This window comes from Balaenoptera physalus (genome assembly GCF_965194825.1).
Source record: "Balaenoptera physalus genome assembly, chromosome: 5".
In the NCBI taxonomy this organism is placed as follows: domain Eukaryota; kingdom Metazoa; phylum Chordata; class Mammalia; order Artiodactyla; family Balaenopteridae; genus Balaenoptera; species Balaenoptera physalus.
In genome coordinates, this window is record NC_138884.1 from 23,908,730 (window position 1) to 23,933,672 (window position 24,943).

Here is a 24,943-nt window from a genome sequence, read left to right on the forward strand (position 1 = left end):
CTGGTATTTTTATTGTGTTGAAACGAGTCTGGTAAAAACAGGTTCTAAATAAACACGACAGGTGTCAAGAAAAGCAGCTGGATCTGGTTTAGAGGTCTAAGAGATGGGAAAACATTAAACTGGAAATGGAGAGAAAGAACCCTTGATTGTCTGATACAGGAAGAGGGAAGACGAGGCTATATCTAGTTGACTCAAAATTTTGGTTAGAAAAATATGGTGCTTTTCTGAATGGCTCTTTGGTGAATAAAGATTCTTTATAATAAAATTGTCTGTGCTATAATAAGTAACAAATAGAAATTTCATAAATTGTATAAATCAATGTTGCTATGCTTCCTACCCTTGTAACTTCTGATTCTTCAGGCCATATGAGCCAGGAGCTAAACCTTGAATATTGGCAACAGTAACAGATTATTTCTCTAGCTCAGGTCTTTGCAGAATCTCCCTGCATTCCAGTGTTTCTGGAAACGTCCAAGGTATGCTTTGTCTAAGTTCACCAAGACACCCGTTTTTAGCTTTAGCACTTCTTCCTTTTTTGCTCTTTCTCTTAATTTCCTGCGGTTCCTTCAGTTCTTAAGTCTTGTGAGAGTGCCTTTTAATTGCTGCCACCATTTACAGTGTGTGTGTGGGTCAATATACTGGGACCTTTTTGGTTGCAAGTGACAGAAACCCAGTTTAGTTTTACCTTGATTGGCTGATGAAATCCAATGGCAGGATTGTAGCCGTCTCAGGAGCAAGGGGAGTCAGGGAATCCAATCCTACCAGGAGTCTCCCTCCAGCTTTTCACATTTTTGCCTTTGCTTTATTCTTATCTTCAGGCTAGCTTTCTATTCTTCTCCACGTCACATGCTTATAGTTTCTAGTCTTTGTATTTTGTAATCCAGGCACCCCAAAGAGTCTGCCAACTCTCTCAGTTCTGGAATTACCAATCGAGGGCCTTGCTGGCTCAGTGTGGGTCGGGGGCTGTCCTCTGGATAGATCAACTGTGGCCGTGGAGGAATAACACGATAATGGGCTCAGCATGGGTCGGGGCCCCACTCGTGGGTCATCATTGGTGGTCAGGGAGCGAGCTGTCGTGGTAACGCGGCTGCCGAGCGACATGTGGTCAGAAGTCACGTCTGCCTTCCCCACTGCCAAATCCAGGGCGCTTAGCATAGACCTCCTTACTGGTAGGTATTTTAAAAATTGCAGAATGAATGGATTATGTGTGTGTACACGTGCGTGCATGCATGTGCGGTGTGTGTGCGTGTAGCATGGGGTGGTGGGGCGTAGGGAAAAGAAAGGGTTTCCCTGACAGGAGATCAGCCCAGACGGCAGAGTAGAGAAGCCCTGAGCTCACTGCTCTTACAAGCACACCAAAATCACAACTGTCAGCGAACAACCATGGACGAAAAGGCTGAAACCTGCCAGAAAAGATCTTCTACAACGAAAGACCTAAGGAAGGAATCACAACCAGGGGGGTAGGAGGGGCAGAGTTGCTATACAGTCAATTCCCATACCCCTGGGGGGCAGGGGGGAGGTGGGATGGGGGGCTGGGGAGGCTGACCCACAAACTGGAGAATAATTACACAGGAGAGTAATTATTGAGAGTATTGAGAGTACTCAGAGGCCCACGTCGGGCTCCCCAGCCCAAGGGTCCTGCACCAAGAAGATGAGCCCACAGAGAATTTGGTTTTGAAGGCCAGTAGGGCTTACTTTCAAGGAGTCCTGGGCTTAGAAATAGAAACTCACTCCTAAAGGGTGCACACAAAATCTCACATGCTCCAGGACCCAGGGCAAAAGCAGTAATCCGATAGGAGTCTGGGCCAGACCTCCCTGCTGGTCTTGGAGAGTCTCCCAGAGAAGCAGGGGGCAGCTGCAGCTCACGCTGGGGACACAGACCCTGGCGGCAGCCACTCCTGGGAGCTCGTTCCACAGCGTGGACACTCGCAGGTGGCAGAGTGGGGACCTCCCTCTAGTTCATTAGCGCCGAGATCTGGCCCCATCCGCCAGTGCCGGGACGCCTCGGGCCAAGTGCTGGGACGCAGGCCCGCCCATCACCAGAGAGGCTGCCCAGAGACCTCGTAAGCCCACAGCCGTCTCTAGACACGGCGCCACCCACCAGAGGGCCAGGACCCAGCTCCACCCACCACTGGGCAGGCACCACCCCCAGAATCCCCTACTGCCCACCTTGCCCTCAGGAAGCTGGCTCTAGCCCCTGGACCAGCCTCACCCACCAGGCGGCAGACACCGGACACAAGAACACCACAATCCTGCAGCCTGCGGACCCTGCCCTAGGACCAGCTGGGCCTTGGCCCTGCCCGCTAGCAGGTCAACACAAGCTTCGAGACACCTGGGACCCCATATCCAACCGTGTCAGGAGCCAGCCTTCACAACCCACCGCCCCCTCAGTGGTCTGACACCAGCTCTGGGATAGGCCAGTACTAACCACAGGACCTGGCTCCACCCACCAGTGGGCAGGAAATAACCCCGGAGTCTTCTGGACCCTGACTCCGCCCACTAGTGATCCACCTTAAGCCCCGGGATGCCCTGGGGTTCTGCAGTCAGCCCCCTGGTGAACTGGTCCTGCCAACCAGTGGCCAGCAGCCTCCGCAGAAGGCAGGGCCTGGTGACCAGTAGGACTAAGGGCCAGTGACACCAGACCAGCCACAATAGTCAGCCCTCACAGGGGGCACCCCTAGAGCATGTATGTCCGGTAGTGAGAGGGGAGTGCACTGCTGGAGCTCACAGGGCGTCTCTTACAAAAGGCTGCTTCTCCAAGGTTGAGAAATGTAACCAACTTACCAGATACATAAAGATACAAACAGCAACTTAGGCAAAATGAGGCAGCAGAGGAACATGTTCCAGACAAAGGTACAAGATAAAACCCCAGAAGAAGAACTAAGTGAAGTGGAGATAGGCCACCTACCCGAGTTCAGGGTAGTGATGGTAAAGATGATCAAAAACTCGGGAGAAGAATGGATGCAGAGAAAGGGTTTCCTATGCACTCCTATCACTGCCATTTCCCACTGATGCCTGGAGCGACCACACTGAACCAAACCGAAGGTGTTCCACTCTTCCAGCGTCAGGCTGCTTTCTAACACTGAAGGATCTTGCGGTAGTCTCTTCTGTGTTCTGTGCTTCAATGCGGTAAAGGGAATCCCTTTCCTATGGCTGATGCTGTGGTCTCCGTGCTGGGGCTACTCTTGCATGTTAGTCACTGGCACCTGGAGAATAGCGGTATGTGACGGGTGGTTGTGCTGTTATTCACACAGACCACATGGCATCATCTGTTTAAAAGAGGAGAAGCAGCTTTTCCCAGCAAGCTACAGGCTGTCTGCATCTCAGGAGAAAACTGAAAGGTGCTCAAGAATTGTACAAGGGCACCGGGTCCTGCATGGAGGTGCTCCTACAAGGTGTTGTTGCTGGAGCATCGGAGGTTCGTTCTTACCTCAGATCCGGGGCGGGTCAGGTTCCAGGTTCGTGATCTTCCCCTGAGATCTCCCTCATCTCCCTCAGCTTCAGGAAGATGGCTGAAGCAATGGACTCCAAGATGCAGGAAAGTTTCAAAACTGTTACTTTCTGGAGGAAGAAGAAGGAACAAGAAGAATTCCATAAACTCTTTATTGGTGGCTTGAGCTCTGAAACCACAGAAGAAAATCTGAGGAACTACTACCAGCAATGGGGAAAACTTCCAGGCTGTGTGGTCATAAGGGATCCTGCCAGCAAAAGCTCAAGAGGATTCGGTTTTGTAACTTTCTCATCCACGGCCGAGGTGATGCTGCCATGACCGCCAGCCCTCATTCCACGGATAGGAAACGGTTGCCCCAGATGTGCTGTCCCGAGAGAGGGTTCTGGACAGCGGGGCGCTTTCCTAACTGTGAAGAGGCTGCTTGTTGCTGGAATTGAAGAAGATACTGAGGAGCATCACCTTAGAGATTACTTTGAGAAATATGGAAAAATTGATGTCATGAGATAATTACTGATAGGGAGTCTGGAAAGAAAAGAGGCTTTGGATTTGTTACTTTTGATGGCTGTGATCCGGTGGATAAGCTTGTGCTGCAGAAATACCATACCATCCACGGTCATCATGCAGAAGTAAGAAAGGCCTTTTCTCGACCTCAAATGCAGGAAATCCACAGTTCTAGAGGTGGAAGAGGAGGCAACATTGGAGATTCTCCTGGCGGTGGTGGAAATGTTGGACCAGGACCAGGACGAGAAAGTAAGCTTGGAGGACGATCTGATGGATTCAGGGGTGGTCGGTGGACTTGGTCATGTCTCTAGTAGGTGTGGAGGAGGACCTGGAGGTGGCAGCTTTGGAGGTGGCCCAGGTTATGGAGGAGGCTATGGTGGCAGAGGACCTGGACCTGGCAACCAGGGTGGGAGCCCCGGGGGTGGGTATGGCATCTATGGAGGAGGAAAGTGTGGAAGTGGAAATGGCAATGGTTTTCGGAAATCGTAACCAAGCTTAGCGAAAAGTGGAAACTTTGGTAGCAGGCACGACAATTATACGGTGGAGGAAACTATGGTCCAGGTGGCAGTGGAGGAAGTGGGGGTTATGGAGGGACCAGCCGATACTGAGTTTCTTTCTATTGGCCATGGGCAAGTAGGAGAGGATGTATGAATAGGAGAGAATGAGAGCCCAGAGGTAACAGAACATCTTCAGGTCGTGGAAACTCTCAGTCATACGGAAATATGCAGAGCGGAAGACATCAGAGCAGATGCAGAGAGCCATTTGTGAATGGATTGAATTATTTAAGAACATTACCTTACTATGGAGGAAAGATTGTGAAAAAAAAATGCTTTTGAGACAGTTTCTTAGCTTTTTAACTGTTTCTTTCTAGTGGTCTTTGTAAGAGTGTAGAAACATACCTTCTCTGATAATGTTAAAATTTATAAGTGTCGCGTGACATGTGGAACCTTTTTCAAGATTTTTCTCACAAAGTTTTGAAAAGCTGCTATCCAGGATCATGGTGTAATGAGACATAATGTTACATGTATTCCTTTTAAAAACTGAAGTGCCTGTGTAGACTTAAGAAGCTGTTGTACATTTACGATCTAATAAAGACTTCTAAAGGAAAAAGATAAATAAATAAAAAGAATAAAAGAGGAGAAGCTTCTCCTGCTCCCAGGTCAAAGGCCCTACAGCAGAGCTGCCCTGTGCTTTTAGAGGTTTTTTTTGTTTTTTGTTTTTTTGGAGGTTTTATATATTTCAGCATCACCTGAAGTTCCTTCTCCCCAGGACTCAAATCGTGAGTTCATTGCTAGAGGGCAGGCAGTCTCAGACCCCAATATCACGTTCTGCTGCTAATAATTTCTTTTCCTTCTGAGATTATGGCATCCAGACTGGGTCAAGTTTGTGTTCCAGAACAACTCTTCCTTTAGGATGAATTATTTCCATTTGTTCCTGTGTGCTTCGTGCAAATCCTGCTGTGGTGTGTCCTCCAGACATGCCTGGAAATGTCTGATCCTTAAAATACACATAATTTAGCCTTGGACTGCCCCATTGTGGATGTCTGGCTGGACAGGGCTAGCCAGAATGGCCGCAGCACGCAACTTCCATTCAAACACCCTACACAAGTTGGGGAACAGGACTGCCCTCAGGTATAATTGTGAATGCTGGGAAGATTGTCTTTACAGGCTCCACCTTTCCCTTCTTGTATCCACTTACTTCCCCTCTGGATGGTGCCACATTGTAATATAGATTGTCTGTTGATGCTTCCAGTTAGTGGAAAGAGAGACATTGGTGAATGTTGGCAGAGGCTGCGTAGGGCTGCAATCAGTCCCAGGGACATCCCGAGTTCAGGCTTTTAAAAGGTGAGGTTTCAGTATGAGTGATGATCCCTGCCCCTTTTTCTCTCCAAAGATTCCTTGGGTCCTTGCATAGAATGAATCAGGAGGCACCCAAACAGAGTCTAAGGGAGGGTTATTTCCAGGAGCTTCAAGGATGGAGGAGTAAGGGGTCACTGTCACCTGCTTCTTGAGACCTGGAGTTCAACCCAGAGCTGCTCCGTCTCCACCACCATCAGCTACTGTCCTGGCAGATGACCTGTTCCTTCTTCCCTGGCCTGAATGCAAGTCAATCTTATCTCTTAACCTCAATAACTCTTATTCCAAAGGCATATTTTTTCAGACTTATTGCAATTACTTTTTTTAAATTTGAAACTAATACCAACACAATAACAAAAAACTTGAAAAACAGAGAAAAGATTAAAAAAAAGATGTTCACCATCCTAATGAAAAAAATGTTCGTTTTGTGTATATAATAATTCCTTTCTGAAACTGATTATTTTCTATTCTGCTTATTAAATATTTTACCAATTTATTAATTATTGTAACAAATGTCTAGTAAAGGATTACTGTCCTTAATATATAAAATTCTTGTGCAGAGTAATTAAAAACTAAAGATAAATGCTCAAAAAATAATAATAATTCCTTTCTGCGTTTTCCCTAAGCATAGTTTTAAAAAATGTCAACAAATATAAAGTAATTTTAATTTATTTTTAGTCTTGCTCGTTTTACTTATTCTTTTTTTTTTAAAAAAATTTTTATTTATTTATTTATTTATTTATTTTTGGCTGTGTTGGGTCTTCGTTTCTGTGCAAGGGCTTTCTCTAGTTGTGGCAAGCGGGGGTCACTCTTCATCGCGTTGCGTGGGCCTCTCACTATCGCGGCCTCTCTTGTTGCGGAGCACAGGCTCCAGACGCGCAGGCTCAGTAGTTGTGGCTCACGGGCCTAGTTGCTCTGCGGCATGTGGGATCCTCCCAGACCAGGGCTCGAACCCGTGTCCCCTGCATTGGCAGGCAGATTCTCAACCACTGCACCATCAGGCCCTACTTACTCTTGTGTATGCTTTTTATACCTCCTGGCATGGTCTTCATAACCAGTTGGTATGTTTTTAACATAAATTAAATTAGTATTTAATTATGTTTGCACCCCATGATCCAGAATGTTCTTTGATTTTAACTTCTGGTAATAAAGCTTCTAACAATGGAATCTGTTTTTAGAAAAATCCTCTTTAATAATAGATGTAATGCCGCAGTCAGTTTGGAGCTTAGAGCTCCCCTGATAACTGAATTGGGTCATAAGACTGCACAGTTCTGCTGTTTGAGATAGCCCCAAACACCCATCCATCACAAAGTTCAGTTGGCTAGTTATGTAACCTAACGTAAGGGAAAGGGAGAGGAAACGTTTATGTTGTATTTCATTTAAGATGGCTTTAACACTTTATAAACTAAATGAGAGAGCATCTGCTGCTCAGGGGACATTTTGAGGCTTCTTTTCATCTCTCACTCGATTTTTTTATGTTTCTCCCCCAAATCTCAAAAATCTTTGATAATTTCCCTTTCATTGATCATCTGGATAGAAAGGACAGCACCTCACAATCTCAGCTTACAGAAAGTAAATCACAGAATTAGGCCACTTTCCAGATGTTTCAAGTTATCTCCCAGTCCTAGTTCCCCAAACAAATAAAACCCCTAGAACAATTCCCTACTGTCTCAATTATCTGACTATTTCAGGTGCATATGGATTATTTTGGCCTGGATTGTTTTGCAATTGCACTATTGGTGCACATCTATTTACCTAAGAGAGGGAAGTATACGTATCACTGCAAAGGTCTGAAATGATTACTTTAGAAATATATTCTGGCCTGTAGTAAAAGACTGGTTTTCCAAGTTGTCTGTTTTGAAAGAATGCCAGAAAACACCACTGAATAATTATTGTGCCTTAATTCTGGAGCTCTGCTTGCTGCAGCTTTAGGTGTGACATGCATTAGCTCTGCAGCACAGAAGGCCATCCTCCGAAGGTGGGGAGGGCCTGAGAGTGAACTGCGGGAATTTGCTGAGTCCTTTGGGATCAATCATCTCTGGGTGGCCAGTGTCCCCAGAGATCAAGGGACAGGCAGTGGAGGGAAGCTCTTTGCTTCCTTTCTTTTTCAATGTGGATACAACTTCCGGTATATTAGATTGCAAGTTGTTATATTGTATTTGTATCCATAAATAATTTTAAGGAGAATTTATGTGAAGCAAATTAATTTGAGAGACCCACTATTTTGGCTTGTGAGTTTGATTTCTCTCTTCTTTTTCTTCAGTCTACCTCCCAAATTTACTTCTATTTCTAATTTTGTGTGGTAGAGGATGTTGAGTTGACGTGATGTGTTTTGAAGGGTCTTTGTAGTTCTAACAGTTGTAATTGTGCCTTTAGAGGAGGATCACAGCAAAAGGACTGAAAGAGACTCTTGGCGTGGGAGGAACTCCATCAAGGATCAATGAAGGGAGTGTACAAATTTCAAATGTGGCCACTTTATGTATCTGGAGTGAATAGTTCATTTTGTGGATTTTTTTTTTTTTTTAAAGATTTCATTTTGCCTTTATTCTTTATTTTATTTTATTTTTATTTATTTATTTATTCATTTATGGCTGTGTTGGGTCTTCGTTTCTGTGCGAGGGCTTTCCCCAGCTGCAGCAAGTGGGGGCCACTCTTCATCGCGGTGCGCGGGCCACTCACTATCGCGGCCTCTCTTGTTGCGGAGCACAGGCTCCAGACGCGCAGGCTCAGCAATTGTGGCTCACGGGCCCAGTCGCTCCGCGGCATGTGGGATCTTCCCAGACCAGGGCTCAAACCCGTGTCCCCTGCATTGGCAGGCAGACTCTCAACCACTGCGCCACCAGGGAAGCCCCATTTTGTGGATATTTTATATTTAAATATCTGAATATTTGGTGTCACCTAGGTCAGTAGTTTCAAACTTTTTGGTCTCAGGGCTACTTTACTCTTCTAAAAATTATTTAGATTTTTAAAGAGTTGTTGCTTACATGGCTTATATCTATCAGTATTACCATTTAGAAATCAAAGCTGAGAAACTGGATCCATTTAAGATTCTAAAATAATAAACCAGTTACGTGTAATGTAAATAACATTTTTACTGAAATTATTCATCTTCTTTAAAATAAAAAAAATCAGTGAGAAGAGTGGCATTGTTTCACATTTTTGAAATTTCTTGTACTTAGTACATGACAGTTGGGTTTTCATATCTCCTTCTGAGTTCAATCTGTTGCAATATGTTATTTTGGTTGAAGTATGTATGGATATGTAGTTTGGGAAGGCTGTTTTAACAGCCTTAAAAAGGTCATTATGAGTAATCTTTTTTGATATTACACCACAACTAGGCAAGTGGTAATCCTTAAAGGTTAGTTGCAATGTGGAATCTGAAGCCGTATCAATGAACTTTCTGTGTGCTATTGCATTTGAATCCTTTTGTCTATCTTGCAATGTGACAATGTTTTAACCATGTTTGGTTTTATAACATCATGCATTGGTTAGTTGGAAAATATTGGTTCACTGAGCTATGCATATTTTCCAAATGTTAACATATTTTATTATTCAATATGATGAAATCACATTCATTAATATCACCACAGATCCCATAGAAAAGCCTTTCAGTATTTTGAAACTGTCAACCTGAGTGCTGGGTATGAGTTTTCAAACTGCTAATTTTTGTTGAAAGCTTAAAATCAATCACTGGCAACAGATACAATTAGTTGTTTTCCTTAAAGTAAGAGGCTTACATTGTTCATTTTTGAGAAAGTATCTGCCAACACCCAAGTCTGAATAATCACAATCAGGATTGTTAGTTGGTCTTTCAAGTAAAAAAAATTTCCATGAAAAGAGCAGCTATTTCAGATCACAACTCAAACAATGGCCCAAGAGCTTTCCCTTGAGATCAGCATTGTCCTTCTATATGCAGCAGAAGTGCTTTAAAAGTTGGTAAGAGAGTAGATCTTAAAATTCTCTTCATAAGAAAAGAAAATTGTAGCTCTGTGTGGTGATGGATGTTATGACTTATCGTGGTGCTCATTTAGCAATATATAAAAATATTAAATCATTACTATGTTGTACATCTGAAACTAATATATTATATGTCACTTACAGCTCAACAACAACAACAATCGCAAAAAAGAAGAGCTTTAAGAGTAGGTCCCATTTCTTCACACAGAGTATTAAAAATACATGACTTAAGGCTTGAATTTTTTAAAATTAACATTTCTTTTGCTTCATGAAGAGCATCATTGAGTGAAACTTACATTCATATTACTATTATCCTCGTTAGTATTTTTATTTCAAGTACACTATAAGCACATTGGGTGTCATTACCTTGACCTGTGCTTAAGTACTGTTTCTCCTGCTATAGCTTTTCACCATCAATATAAATGCCAACACTATGGAAAAGACACTAACATCATAGCATTGTTATGAAAATAGCTCTGACCTCATAGACTCCCTGAAAGTATCTCAGGGGTTCCCAGGGGTCTGGATATCACACTTTTAGAAACACTGATCTAGGTCCTCAACTGACTGTTTTTTTTTTTTTTTTTGGTTTACATTTTTGACATATTATAGAAGCAGACTAAGTGAAAAAAATTGCGGGACATGAAATTTTAATTATTTTACAGATTATAAGTTTTTACAAGAGTTTTTATGCTAAAAGAAATAGCAATATATTTTACATTGGACAAAAATAATTTCTAAAAGTCAAAACCAATTTGTTCTCAAATTTATGTTAGAAATGAGGATGAGAAACAGAATTCAAGCTTTCTGGTACTTGCTTGTTCAACAAATATTTTAAAATACTATTATTAAGTTATACAGAAATGAGAAATGAGAAAATTTAGAAGTGATAAATATATATTGATATACTTTTGTTGTTGTTGTTTTTAATTTTCTATTTAATAAATTTATACCCCCTTTGCCCATTTATCCTGAAACAATTTTATTAAAAATTTTTAATAACTTAAAATCTACTATTTATGTGTATGTTTCATAGAGCAAATTTCATTTGTCTATTTAAACGAATATTTATTTTGATTTTAGGTAGAAGAATCCTGGTATTAAATCAATTCTGTGAGCACGGCCAGCGCTGCTACAAAGTAAGTAGAAATGTTATATGAAATCCAGAGTCCTTGCTGCACAAAGTTCTCTTTTTCCCCCTCTTTCTTCCTTCCTCCCTCCTTTTCTTTTTTTCCTGTCTTCCATTTGTTATGGAAAGTTTGTTTTTTAAAAAAAGTATCCACAGTGAACTTTCTTCAGTCTGAAAAAACACAGGCATTACCTATGTTTCTATTTTCTTTTTTAAAGAAACAATCTATTCTTGCTAAAATGTATCTCTTGGAATGAATCTGAAATAGTTATCACACATCACTCTGTCCTTCCTTTTCATTTTTATTCTCCAGCTCAAGTATCTCTGTGAATCCCTTTCCACATAGAGGAAGGTTATTGTCAGATCTATATCGTATAGCAGTACTAGTACCAACGTAACGGACAGGTCACTCTGCTCTTGTATTCTAGGAGGAGCGGGTAGCAGTTGAGAGCTCAGGCTCTGCAGTAAAGTGGCCTTGGGTCTCAATCCTGTATCTATTGACCTTGGTGAAGTTACTTAACCTCAAAAGCTTTGGTTTCTTCATCTGTAAAGATGGACCAACGTTAGTACCTACTACATGAAGTTTAATTGAGATAATACATGCATGGTACTTAGCACGGTGACTGGCACATAGTTTAAGGTATGCTTGTTATTACTTCTGAGTCTCAGTGTCCTCAGCATTCACGTGACATGACATACAAGGCTTCTGACAATAAATGAGAATTCCTTTCTGTATGGTTGACTTTTGTGCTGATAAAATTTCTGAAAACTATTGGTCCTTGTTAAAAAGAAAATCTATTGGTATAAGGAGGATCACAAATTTATACACACGGATATAAAAAGAACATACAGTTTATGTTCTCTCTCACGTATTTGATCTTCCTTTCAAGGATCTAATCTACAGAGTAGCAAAGTGGAACAATTTATTCTAATCCAATAATTTTAGTCTAATCCAATTTAAGTCTTTAGGCAACCTAATATTTTTTTGGTCTAAGTCCCAGTATTTTGGTCTCCTACTTCTCAACCTCCTTCTCTCCAACATGGTGTCTGTGTATACTGAAGGGGGCATCCTGTGGTGAAGGGAAAGAGATGGTCTCTAAGATGTTTTTTCAAACCTGTGTACTGTCCTTTTGTCCCTATGGAAATGCCTCTTGTTTACCTATGACTACTGCTTGCCCTGTTAGAGGCTGAGGTTGTTGTCTATTCTCTATAAATCCAGGGTCAGGGCCAAGGGCTCTTTGGTGATTAGCCTTAAGATCTCTCTGACAGCCACTCAGTCCCTGGAACACTTTGCCCTTGCCACACTGACTGCCTGACTCTGAGCCAAGTCAGACTATGAGCTGACTTCTGTGTGCTATGTTGGGGTCAGGTGGGAACATCTATTTTAGGAGAACTCAGCTAAGACCCTTCTTCTGCCTAATCACACGATGCTACAGCTTTTAATCGGTTGCCACCTCCCACCCCTTCCCTACGTAAAGTAGGACAAAAGTGCTTGTGTTTTAGGCATTTCCCTAAATTGAATACTCTGAGATAGGAGAGCAGGACACATATATCTCACATACGTTTGCTCGCTTTTCTTCAGCCAGGCTGGAAGGGTGGGCTTCCCACCTCCTTTATGCCACATCCTGGATTCTGTGATCTGGTGCACCAGCCCTGCATCTCCACGTGCTTAAAGTGGGCTTAACGTGGTGCTTTGTGAGGTAGACAACTTTTTCTCTCTTTGTCCTGACAGCCTGGCTTTCAAGTCCACTTTCTCCCTTAAAGAGTTCAAAAAGTTAGCTCTGAGAATCAAAGTTGAGCAATACTGACTTTGTTCTAGGCTCTTTCCTTCCCTAGTGCAATAAACCTCAGGCTCAAATTGGTGACGAAAAGCTGAAAGGGGGAAATTAAGAACACTGTTTTAATATTCACAACATAAGATCCGCTGTTACGTTAATTTACCAATGTTTGTCTAACTACAAAACCCATGCTTTTTCCAATGCTTTTTCCAACTTTTGGCACTGGATAAGTCCATGGTCTTTCAGGGCAAGATAGAAGAAAATCAGAAATCAGAGGATATAGAGAGACTTGAAGTAGTTGGAGTTTGGAAACAAGCGGTGAGGAAGGAGAGAGACAGACATATTTAAGATTCTCTGAGAGCGCTCATGCCAAGTATTATTGCTGTAGAAATGGAAGTACTCCGATCATTTTATGATGTTGCCTTCAACTTACATACCCTCATTTTAAAGAGCTATTAGTGAAATGATTACTTGGAGTCCGACACAGATTGTTCTCATCCAATTGTATATCCAAAATAATTAGGTTATAATCTAAAATATTGTTGTTATTAGGTAGCATTTCTTTAACACTTCAACGTTAGTTTGAGATCACCTAAAATGAATTAAGACACTGGAGTCAGTCTGTCCGGGTTTGAGTCCTGGACCACACTCACAGGGCATGTGAGAATTTCAGTTTTCTCACCTATAAAATGAGGATTATTATAGTCAACATTTATTGAGTGTTTTTGTACACCAGGCACTCTTCTAAGCACTTGTATATTAACTTATGTAATCGATAAATAACCTCAGGATGTATTACTGTCATCTGTTTGGAGATAACACAACTGTGTCTCTGAGAATTAAGTTATTTGTTCATGATCCTATAGTTAGTTAGAGGTGAAAGTGGGATTAGAACCCAGGCAGTGTGGCTCTAGATCTGAATGATAACAGCTAATACTTTTGTATATATTCTATGCCAGGGCTGAACTAAGCACTCTATGTCCTGTAAGAGAGAAACTCTTTTTATCTCATTTTATAGATTAGAAAACTGAGCATGGCGAGGTTAAGTATTTTGCTCAAGCTGACACTACAAGTAAATGTGGAGCCGATCCATGCAGTCTGGCTCCAGAGTTTGTGCTGTCTACCTTCCTGCTGAACAGTCTCAAAGGAATTTCATGAGCAATGACTGAGCAAATCCATGCGCAACACTTAGCACAGCACTTGGCACAGAGAAAATGCTAGATAAATACTAATTAATTATTAGTAACCAGCAAACCCTATAAATTGGCAAATACGATGGCGATCCCTTAAGAATGGAGTGTTCTGTGCAGGTAAACCTTTTGTTATATGTGTTATTCTTGTACCTATCCCCATTATTTGGTTTTATATAATTTCATTCATTCATTCAATCAGTCAATCTTGCCTCATGTTACTTTTAATGTGCCAACACTGTGCAAGGTGTTCTGGTATGTGATGGGCAGATACCTTTGAAAAAAGGCTCATAGACTTGTACTGAAGTTAAAGATGCACTAAGCAACTTTTGTAAAAATTCCATACTAGCAGTAGGGCTTCTCTAACTAGCTAATTTCAATTGTTTGGAAGGAATGTATCCTGGGCTTGGGTGATACCTACCAACACTGTGCCATTTAGCTCCTTCAAGCTAAGTTTTTGCACCTGTCTTGTAACATTTTCACATGCATAACTTTGATGTGCTTTATCTCTTAATCTGGAAGCTGTGCGCCAAAACTCTATAGCTTTTCACTTAATGTCTTACTCTGTGTTATTTCCTTAAATATTTTAAAAACACAACCTCTGTTCTAAATGCCATTTTGCTTCTGCTAAGGGGAGAGAGTCTGGATAGCCTAAAAACACAGGTTTCAGAATCAGAGCATTAGTTCAAAGCCAATTCTCTTGGCTCTTCGAGCTCTAGCATGTTATTTAACTATGTTGAACCTCAGCTTCCTCATTTATGACTGAGGATAAAAATTTATATCCCGCAGGATTTCTGGGTGATTAAGTAGTGAAGGCAAAACCTTCAAAACCTCCTTTTTCCTCTAAGACACTCTATTTGTGCATTATATTTCTATATTTTTACCGCATTATTATTATTCTAATGTTACGAAAGTATAATTTCATCTTTTTTTAGTTTGGAGTCATAAACAGTTGGTCATTACTTTTCTAAAATCCATTTGCTTTCGTATGAGTAAATCCTGTTTTTTCTTTTTCTTCCAGTTTTTCCATAGTGATGATAGTGATAGAAATGGAGTGATGCAATGCAATTTTAGGCTGATGCAAATATGTTAGGGGGAATAAATTCTTATCATTAGGGGTACCAACATAGTAGATTAGATAGGGTGACGAGGAAAGAAAGTGACCCAAGTAGAATTTTAACTCAATAAAAAGAGGAAAGGTAAGAAAAAAAACCGATTTCAAAACTGATATGAACAAAGAGAAGAATCAAAACAATGAGATCTGCCGTGACTTTTGCAAGCCAATATTTGAAATGATTAAACAATTGAATCTTAGAATTTGAGAGGCTGTTAACAGCCACAGGGGGTCTCGTATATGCCGCAGGAATCGCATCCACAGCGTCTCCGCTGGATGGTCATGCAGCCTTGCTTTCTAGAGAGAAAGGGCTTTTGTCTTTGTGAAGAATTATAAGGCAGTTCTCATGGCTACAAAGCGCTCTGTTAGTCCGATTGAGATGCCCTTTCACAAAAAATACCATTCTCGGAAAGATCACGTAATTATCTTTTATAGGAAAGTCCTTCAAATATTCAAAGATAGTACTTTCTTCAAATTAAACAACCTCTTCTCTCTTAATTGTTCTCTACTGGTTGCCAGTGTTTCCCTTAGAATGTAGAGCACAGAACAAGCATGATTAACAAGTATTTTTTTCATACAAATTGTTGTTAAGCCAGATCTATCCCCTACTGCCATGTGGATTATTTTTATCACCTGAAAGAAGATTTTAGTAATACCTGAATCAGGATTTAAACTGACACCCAAATGGTTTCAAAGGTATGGTTTTTCTAGCACCATATTACTCTACTATAGCCTCCATTCTAGGCACAAGAAACCGATATTTTCCAAATACCCCACATTCCTCCCATTACCGTAATTCTCCACAAGCTGTCACTTCTGCCTGTAATGCTTCTTCTCATTTCGATCCTTGTAAATTTTCACTCAGCTGTCCATAATCAGAAGAACTCCACCTTTTGGTCCTCAGGCCTGACCCTGCCACCCAAGACAGACAGTTCTTTCTTCATGATCTCATACAACAGACTTCTTCTATATTTATTGAGAAGAAAATGGAGGCCGGGATCCAGGTTGTTGTCATTTTAAAATCAGCTTGATTAAAAAAATTTTTTATTGTTTTTAATTTTTATTGAAATGTAGTTGATTTACAATGTTGTGTTAGTTTCAGGTATACAGCAAAGTGATTCAGTTTCTTATATATATACATATATATTCTTTTTTAGATTCTTTTCAATTATAGGTTATTACAAGATATGGAGTATAATTCCCTGTGCTATACAGGAGGCGCTTGTTGTTTACCTATTTTATATACAGTAGTCTGTATCTGTTAATCCCAAACTCCTAATTTATCCCTCTCCCACTTTCCCCTTTGGTAACCGTAAGTTTGTCTTCTATGACTGTGAGTCTATTTCTGTTTTATAAATAAGTTCATTTGTATTATTTTTTTAGACTCCACATATAAGTGATATTATATGATATTTGTCTTTCTCTGTCTGGCTTAGTATGATAATCTCTAGGTCCATCCATGTTGCTACAAATGGCATTATTTCCTTCTTTTTATGGCTGAGTAATATTCCACTGTGTATATAGACCACATTTTCTTGATCCATTCATCTGTCAGTGGACACTTACGTTGCTTCCATGTCTTGGCTATTGTAAATAGTGCTGCTGTGAACATTGGGGTGCATGTATCTTTTCGAATTACAGTTTTCTCTGAATATATTCCCAAGAGTGGGATCACTGGATCATATGGTAACTCTATTTTAGTTTTTTTAAGGAACCTCCATACTGTTCTCCATAGTGGCTGCACCAATGTACATTCCCACCAACAGTGTAGGAGGGTTCCTTTTTCTCCACACCCTCTCCAGCATTTATTATTTGTAGACTTTTTAATGATGGTCATTCTGACTGAGCTTGATTTTATTCAAAATAAGCTCACAGAGGATTAACCATGTCTGCAATGCCTTTGAAACAAGAATGAATCAAATATTTTTTCAGGATTTACTTATTTAAGATAGAGCTGGAAATATTTCAGGAACAGATATTTAGAGGTCTTTAATCAAGAAATCCTATACATCTCTCAAAACATTGTAGTTTTCTAAAAGTTTTCAGTAAAATTCAAATTTATCTTTTAAATAATAGAAACAAAGAAAATAGGTTACTTTTAGTGTTATGTGCTTCTGAACAATTTTAAGAGAACACTTTTAAGTAAGGAAACATTTTAGAAATGGATTTTTCACTTTTTAAAACATCAGGTAGCTTGCTTTCCATCAAGTCATATTTTATTTTGTATTTTCTTATTGTATACTAATCAAAGAAATGAGTATTTTACTTAATATTATTTAGCAGACACATTTATAAAAACTGACTAATATCTTATTTCCACTGAGAATTTCCTGAGGATTTTTCTTGTTTCTGAGTTTTAAGGATAGTAAGACTGCCTGATACCTAATGACTAAGGGGATTAATTTACATTATATTTAGAAACAACCTCCCACATGTTACTACATCTAAGTGTTAGCCAACAGTTTTAGCTTGAGCAAAAACAGCTTTATTTTCTTTACCTGATACCAACAAACCCTGCCTAGGTTTTTTATTTTTGTTTTTAATCACCATTTTATTTTGAACAATGCTACTGTGAGTCTATTTTTCTCATTTATGCTAATAGCATGATCTACCTTAACGCATTAATGAAATTGTTCCTTTCAAGATTTTTACTTTCTGAAGAATATAAATCAATAAAGTCTGCAGAGTTCAAGGAGGAGGTCTTGATGTAGTTGAATATAAAAAAATCCAATATATTTAATCGCAGCATGTATTGAAGTAATGGAACAGAAGTCGTTTAAAAATAGATAGCTGCTACAGTAATTTACCCTTTAGCATGCATTTATCAGCTACAGGAGAGAATCAAAAAGTTCTTTTGAAGCACTTGAATTTCCTGTCCTTATTCTTAAAGTTGCTTTGAAATTTGAGAGAGAGAAACATTGCAGCTGTTGGCCAAAGAGCTACCAAATAGGACATATGTTTAAAGCAGAGAATGGTGCTAGATTCTTATTGAAAAGGACACACAGGGCCTGATAGCGTCATAACTAACTAACAACAACAAAAAATGGAGATTGTTGAGTGACTTTTAGACTCGGGAAATTAAAGAATCAGAGAATCTTTTTAATGAGGGAAGGGGAACTTTCTTTGCATTTATTAAGATTATCTGAGATATCAAATGCATTTCAGACAGATGGTATAAAGCAGTGTCTGGGTCAGGTGGGGACAATGGCCTTCTGGAATGCATATACCCAGCCACAGAAGGGGCTTCCATTCAGTACCAGTGTCCTGTTACTCTAAGGGAATGCAGGCCTTGCACACATCATGGGATTTCTTAAGAGAAGACAGTAATCTGAATTTTAATGTGAAAGTTTCCGGGTCATTTTGCACAACTGCACAAATTGTGAACACACAGTATGCACAGTGTATGTAGTATGCCTATTTGTGAACCAAACAAAAGATTGCACAAAGGATAAATTGGCAGGCAGTTTGCAGCCTCTGGTTCAGACTGTTAGAAAAGCCTTTTATTGAACTGAGATCTATTTTTCAGTAGCTTCGGTTCCTTGGATCTTAGGGTCTTGTGAACAAATGTAATCTTTACACATGCACACAACAGTATTTAAAATATTTGAAGCCAGTTGTCATATTTCTTTACCTAAATTTAGGGGCTGGTAAGCCAAAGAGATAAATTGTTTGTTATGAATGAATAACAGTGAGTGTAGGCTGGTCCCTACTTTTCTCTTCTCCCTCATCTGAGTGCTAACCATCACTTTAATAATGCATCTGGAATCTTGCCTTAAATCAAATCAACATGACTGGCCTGTTGTTTGGAGGCTCTGTCAATCTCTGGCCTACCCAGTGAAGAGTTCTAAGGTCTGCCACCTGTGGGGTCCTTCCTGCCAAGTCCCTGAACCCATGAGAGCATGACTGGCAGGGGATTTGGTGAGTGGGATCCTAAAATAGTCTGTTGTGTCCACACCTGATGTTGAGGGAATTTAGCCCCTTGGTGACTTTATGAGCTTTAGACTATATCCTCTCTCACTAATTCCCTCTGTGTGTGGCTGGTCTCTTTTAGACTAAAAAGGTCATGCTTAAAAGCCAGTGGTACAGACTATGTACTGAGCTTGCCCTGTGTACAGTTCCAAGCACTGCTTTGTGTATATTGTCATTACATGCTCGCAGTAACTCTGTGAAGTATTAGCTTTCATTATTAGAGACAAGGGAGGAAACTGAGCACAAGAAACCCAACCACGACTACACAATTAATCAGTAGTAAAGTAGGGGTGCAAACCCAGGAGTTTGGCTTCAGGATGTTTACATCTTCCTTCCTATGGCTCAGCCTAGGTCCCTGGGTCTTCACTACCAGTTACAATGGCTTCACAGACTGGAATTGGACTGTGAATAATACCCACTTTTGTAGAGACCGTGATCTCCTCTCTGCCCTGTGTCTGGTCCACAGGCAGCGTGACCTCCCCGTGTGCTTCATACCATCTCTGTAGCAGCCTGCAAAGACAGTGGCAAATGCTCTTGGGTGTTCATGTAATGGCCAAGGAAGTCTTATTGCTTGTTGCTAACCTACCTTGCTCTCCTCCTCTTTTCATCCCATGTTACCTCTAGGCTCTGAAATCACCATCTACTCTGACTGTACAATTTGGTGTTTGTACTTGGTCTTCTCTACATTTGAACCTTGACCTGATTTGACTTGACTTTCTAGCATTTAATGCCTCATGCTGGCCTGGCCCTGTTAAACTTCAAACCGACATGGGTTTGCATTTGGATTCTACAACTTCGTGGCTGTAAGATTTTGAGCAAGTTAAATATCTCTTTGAGGTTTACCCTTAGCCAAATGGAGAAATTATACCTCACTTATTGAGTTATGAGAATTAACAAGCAACATGTATAAAATGTGTAGTACAGTATATAACACAAAAGTGTTCAAATGATACTTATTATGACAGTCATCATTGGGAAGTAGGAACTGAGTAATTCCTAACCAGGCCTTTAAAATCTCAACTAAGCCTTTACACTAAGCCTCAGATAGTTGCCCAGGATAAGATGAAAGCACTTGTTGCAATCTTTGAATAGTTGGCAGCTCCAAGTTTAAAAAACTAGGCCCTAAGATGTCCTTATCTATGATAAAATATGAATTTATCAAGAATGATCAATCACAATGATCGTTTATAGTATATGCAATGAAAGAAACATGTAATAATTTTATTATGCATTCATTTAATTAAGCTACTATTTTATTAAAAAAATCCTAACAGGATTATGTTTATGATTATCTGATTTTTTTTTTTTTCAGCTTTGTTCTACAATCCATCCTCTGTTAAGTACTATCTTTTGGGGGTTCAAACGAACTCCACTTAAAAAAAAGTAACCCATTTATTGCTTTTTGATCATTAAGAAATATTTGGAAAATATAGAAAGGTATAGAAAAGAAAATTAAAATTACCCATAATTTTTTTTATAAACCAGAAATAAATGCAGATAACACTTTGGTGTATATCCTTCTAGTCTTTCTACTTTGTAAATATATAGTAAATAGAGATATAGTAATAAGAAATAAAGAAAAGAATTTCCCAAGTCTTTAAATCATCCTTGAAAAACAGATTTCAAGTGCTGGTATATGAATACCATCCTGTAGGTATATGGCTGTATGATAACAATTAACAAGTTATCTGATAAAATTACAGTTTTTACTGCTATAAAATTAATATCTTTAAAGGATATGGCTTTCTATTTTTCCTTTCAGCATCTGAATCCTCCTTCTATGTTCAGGACTCATCCCCACCCCCAACTATAGAAGCTGAAAGAGATGCCAGATACTTGATTTGCCAGCCTCCCTTGCAGCTAGAGTGTGGGCTCTCCTAGACCTTGCATAGAAGGGTAGAGGGTTGAAGAAGTGGGGCTGTGCAGAATGCATGTGCTGAGAAGGGTGGCAGCCAGAAGAGTGCGCAGTGGTGCCAGAAGCAGCCTCAGGGATGCTTGCAAGGAAGTCACTGAGTTTAAAAGTATGAACATTTCAAGTCTCTTTATTTAAATATCCTCTTAGAAAGCTAATTTAACGTACATTCCTGTAGCCATCAACATAACCAATCTCAGTCCTTTACTTCTAAAACGTGTGTTTCCATTACACACATTACCTCAAAAGTTATTGTTAAATAGGGTGAAGATGTCAGTATAATATGGAATTTGGTTTGGGCATAAGCAATTTCACCACAGTTGCCAACAAGTAACAAAAACTGAGTGCAAGTTATATTAACACAGGGGAGGCAGCAAGCAACAGAAGAATATAATGCTGTGTGTGGGACCTCTTCACCTCCTGGGCTTCCTCTAGAATCGATTTGGCCACTTGCTCGGTCTAGGAGGTGCGTGATGCTTGATTCTCCCATATTGTTTTACAGTTTTTGTCTTTGTCTCCATGATTTGACAGTCTAATCCTTCTTTACATACTTTTCATTAAGCCAGCTTTCACTTTCTTTCAATAAGAAAATCCTGTATTTACTGTAGTACAATATTTCTTTAGTGTTGTAGCTTTTTGTTTGTTTTAATTAGGATTGTTATTGTTTTTGTTAGTGCTCTGGTTACAACATTACACAGGTTTTGCGTGGGCTTCCCTAGTCCTATTTGTTTCTGTGAACTGTTATTTTTAGAGTGCAGTTCAGCAAAAGGAAGTTTCTTAGGAATGCTACATAGCATTCTGGGCTATAGCAGAAGCAAGGGCAGTTCCTTCTCTTGCCCCATCATATCAAACCCAGAGAGACTTGTTAAACATACAGATTTCAGAATCCACCTCAGATGTGATTCAGAATCTCCAGGGGGGATGGCTCTGGCAGTCTGTTAATATGTGACCCAAGTGATTCTTATGTTATACAAGTTAGGGAAAACTCTGTGCCCTAAGGTGGCACCAAACAGTCATGCTTGCCCCTCCCCAACGTTAACGCAGTATTGCCTTCAATTAAAAGAGCCTTTGAAAAATAATTAATTACAACTCTACCACCTTTGTGACTTAAAGTGTTCTGGTTCATAGGATCCTCCACTCTGTCTGGTTTTATTTGCAATGGTCCTGTTAAGGCAAGTCTTCTCAGACTTCATTTCATCCACTCACACCAACGATGAACCCAAGCAACCTGCACAAAGGACCTGCTCTATTTCTATTATAATACATGAACTACCAAGTATGATGTAATAACAAAAGTTTTCTCTTTAAATGATACAGACAGGCTAAGTGAATTTTTATACAGCTTTACAAATACTAAGTGCAAATCTTGTGAAGATGGGGCTGAGATGAAGGACAGAATAAAGATGGTAGGGGAAAGGGTGCTTTGTCAATAGAAACTTTACATGCATTTAAACAGAAAAGCGCTTTACATATAGAGGCTGTTTCTGTTTGTCGGTTTGTTTTAACAGTTTTGGGTTTGCTTTCTTTGTCTAGTCTTGACTATTTTAAAGAGGGAACTTTATTTTATTTACTTTTCCTGCTTGAGCTAAAGTGTAGAAAAGACATGTTATAAGACTGTCGTAAAAGATTTGTTGTAAACTTTGTAATTTGTTGCAATACTCTGTAAACTCAGAGTAATAAAGATAAACCAACTCATAATGGCAATGCTTAAATTCCAGAAATTTTCTTCCATAGCAGCCTTGTTCATTATTCTTCTAGTTACACTTCTGAAACCAGAAATCCCATAGTTTACATCAACATTCAACTGGACTTGTTACTTTCTCTGCTTATTAAAGAGAAACCCAATATATACCAGCCTATAAACAATAAGAAATAGTTGTTTTATATTAATAACATTCCACTCCTTCCAATTATTTACACGTGGGTAGGTAGGAAGATTTGAATGCACAGCAGTCAGTTTGGGTTGATTATCATGAAGAACTAAAGCAATACTTTTCAGGGCTTTGCATCAAGAGCAGCTTTGAATTTGAGCTCTCGTAGTGCACACCAATATGTTTGTAACTCCAGCAATAAAGTACTCTTCATCCCCATGTGAACTCGAAGAAGCCATCTGGGAGGGTGCTGTACACAATATTATGTTCTTTGGGGCCTTTACTTCAACTGGGCCCCTTCACACTGGAGAACTGATTATAAAAAAGCAGTTTTCTCATGGTCTGGCTGTTTTTCATCATATCTAAAATCCTAGTGTGGAAGTCTAGGGCACGCAAAAGTTTCGAGCGCTAGCACTGCCATTTAGGGAGTTCTCTTATGCCATTTTTAGTGAGTCAGGTCAGAATTTTTCAGCTGTCCTCTCCACCTACTACAAATACATGAAACCCTAGCAAAGCCCTTTTCACTGGTAAACACTTTCTTTGTTTAATTATAGATACATAAGATATTAGTTCAATCTCTGTTTGGTATATCAAAATAATTCCACATGAGTCTGATAACATATATTGTAAGTTACCCTCAGAGACTGAGACAGAGTTAAGATCAACAGGAAGTTTGATCATTTAGAGTTTAAAAGAGTCTTAGATTTCTCTCTTTTCCATCACTTCAACCGAACTTTTATTTCTTAATTCCACCTTTCTACATACACCTTAAAAGTATTAGTTGTTGTAATTGATGCCATACCATAGGGTACCATCCAGGTCTGGGACGCTCATTCCTCTGGCTGCTGGGAGTGCTGGTGGTTGACAGCTTTCAGCTGACCCGTCTCCATGCATTGCCCTCACCCAAAGCCATGCCCCTTCTTGGAGGCAGCCATTCCAAAAAAAGTCACAGTCTTCAATTCAGTTTTCAGAACAAAGACAATTTCCAATCTAGAATCCATTTACTGAATGAGAGTTCAAAATTCCTGGAGAAAAAATGCCAGTAAATTCCATGCCAAGTATATACAGTAATGATGACCCCCCATCCTCCCTTATTCTTTCCCTAAAATGACCTACAGCCATTTACTTGGATATTTGTACAACAGAAAGTGGAGAATACATCATTTCAAGGGTGTGTCAGATGTGAGGTCTGAGTTGACATTGATGACCTGGAACTTAAGCATCATCATGACTTCCAAGTAATAGATGGAGTCCTGGTCCAGATCCAGCTCACAGTGTACCTGTTGGACTCATGGATGTAGCCAGTGGTCATTTCCTTGGTCCCCAAATGTCTAATTCCAATGGACCCATTTGGTAGTTGGCAGAATATATTGGTGCTTTGGTCTATAAGGTAAGGACTACCATTGTGGGAACAGCCAGGAGTAAATGGACAAGTGTAACAACCAAGGCCTAAGGACATGGTGACCAGGGGCTTAGACCTCTTAACCATGGGGGTCTGGGTCACCCCTCTAGCAAGTCAGCTGACCAGCAGAGGTGATAACAGAGGAAGCGGGGAATCTAGAAGGTGGCAGACAAGGGAATGATACTCCACTGTGGCTTTGAGACCACTTGCAGTGGAAGGGCTGTAGTTTTGTTCCACTCACCTTTGTCAGTTTCCCTAGGAAAAGAGACCAAACAGAATCCTGCAAGAGCTGGACCCAGAATTTATTATATGACACACATGAATCTGAGTGACATGAGGGCAGGTGGTAGATGCTGCAATGCGCCACTCAGATCCCCTCTTCACATCTGAGGCCGGCATCTTCCAAACCACTGGGAGTGTTACCACCTCAAGAATTGCCTCAGCTGACGAGTGCTGCCTGGTCCAAAGTCACACACACACCTGTCTTCAGCAACGTTTCTAATGCCTGGTCAGTGAGGGTGAGGATAAAGGCAAACCCTGTTGCCTCTGGGGAAATAACTCTGAAGGGCATCCTAACTCTGGAGCTCCCTGAGAGATCAGGTGAGGCCTTTTTGTGAGACTGCATCAAGGGTTCAACTATCTCCTTTGCTCAGTCAGTTTTACTTCCTTCTCTCTGCCAGGGGGTGTTAATCAAAGGGCATTAACTTCCTGCTTGCAGATCCCCATCTCAGAGTCTATTCCAGGGAACTCCACCTAAACCAGTTATTAAAGCAGAAATGATGCCAGATGTAAGACATGTGGTCATCTTATCTCATG

The 24,943-nt window shown here is 40.3% G+C and overlaps 1 long non-coding RNA gene and 1 pseudogene across 2 annotated transcripts; one reads left to right on the top strand and one right to left on the bottom strand.

Moving 5' to 3' along the window:
• The first annotated feature begins 2,297 nt into the window (after positions 1-2,297).
• LOC309661074 (heterogeneous nuclear ribonucleoproteins A2/B1 pseudogene) lies at positions 2,298-6,371 on the top strand (annotated as a pseudogene). The gene has a single exon. The product of its transcript is annotated as a heterogeneous nuclear ribonucleoproteins A2/B1 pseudogene (transcript).
• Positions 6,372-6,501: 130 nt separating this feature from the next.
• LOC309661095 lies at positions 6,502-8,656 on the bottom strand. The gene is made up of 2 exons (XR_014263858.1): positions 8,481-8,656; positions 6,502-6,615 (listed from the first exon to the last, which is right to left on the bottom strand). It is a non-coding gene; the product is annotated as an uncharacterized lncRNA (long non-coding RNA).
• Between the last annotated feature and the right edge of the window lie 16,287 nt (positions 8,657-24,943).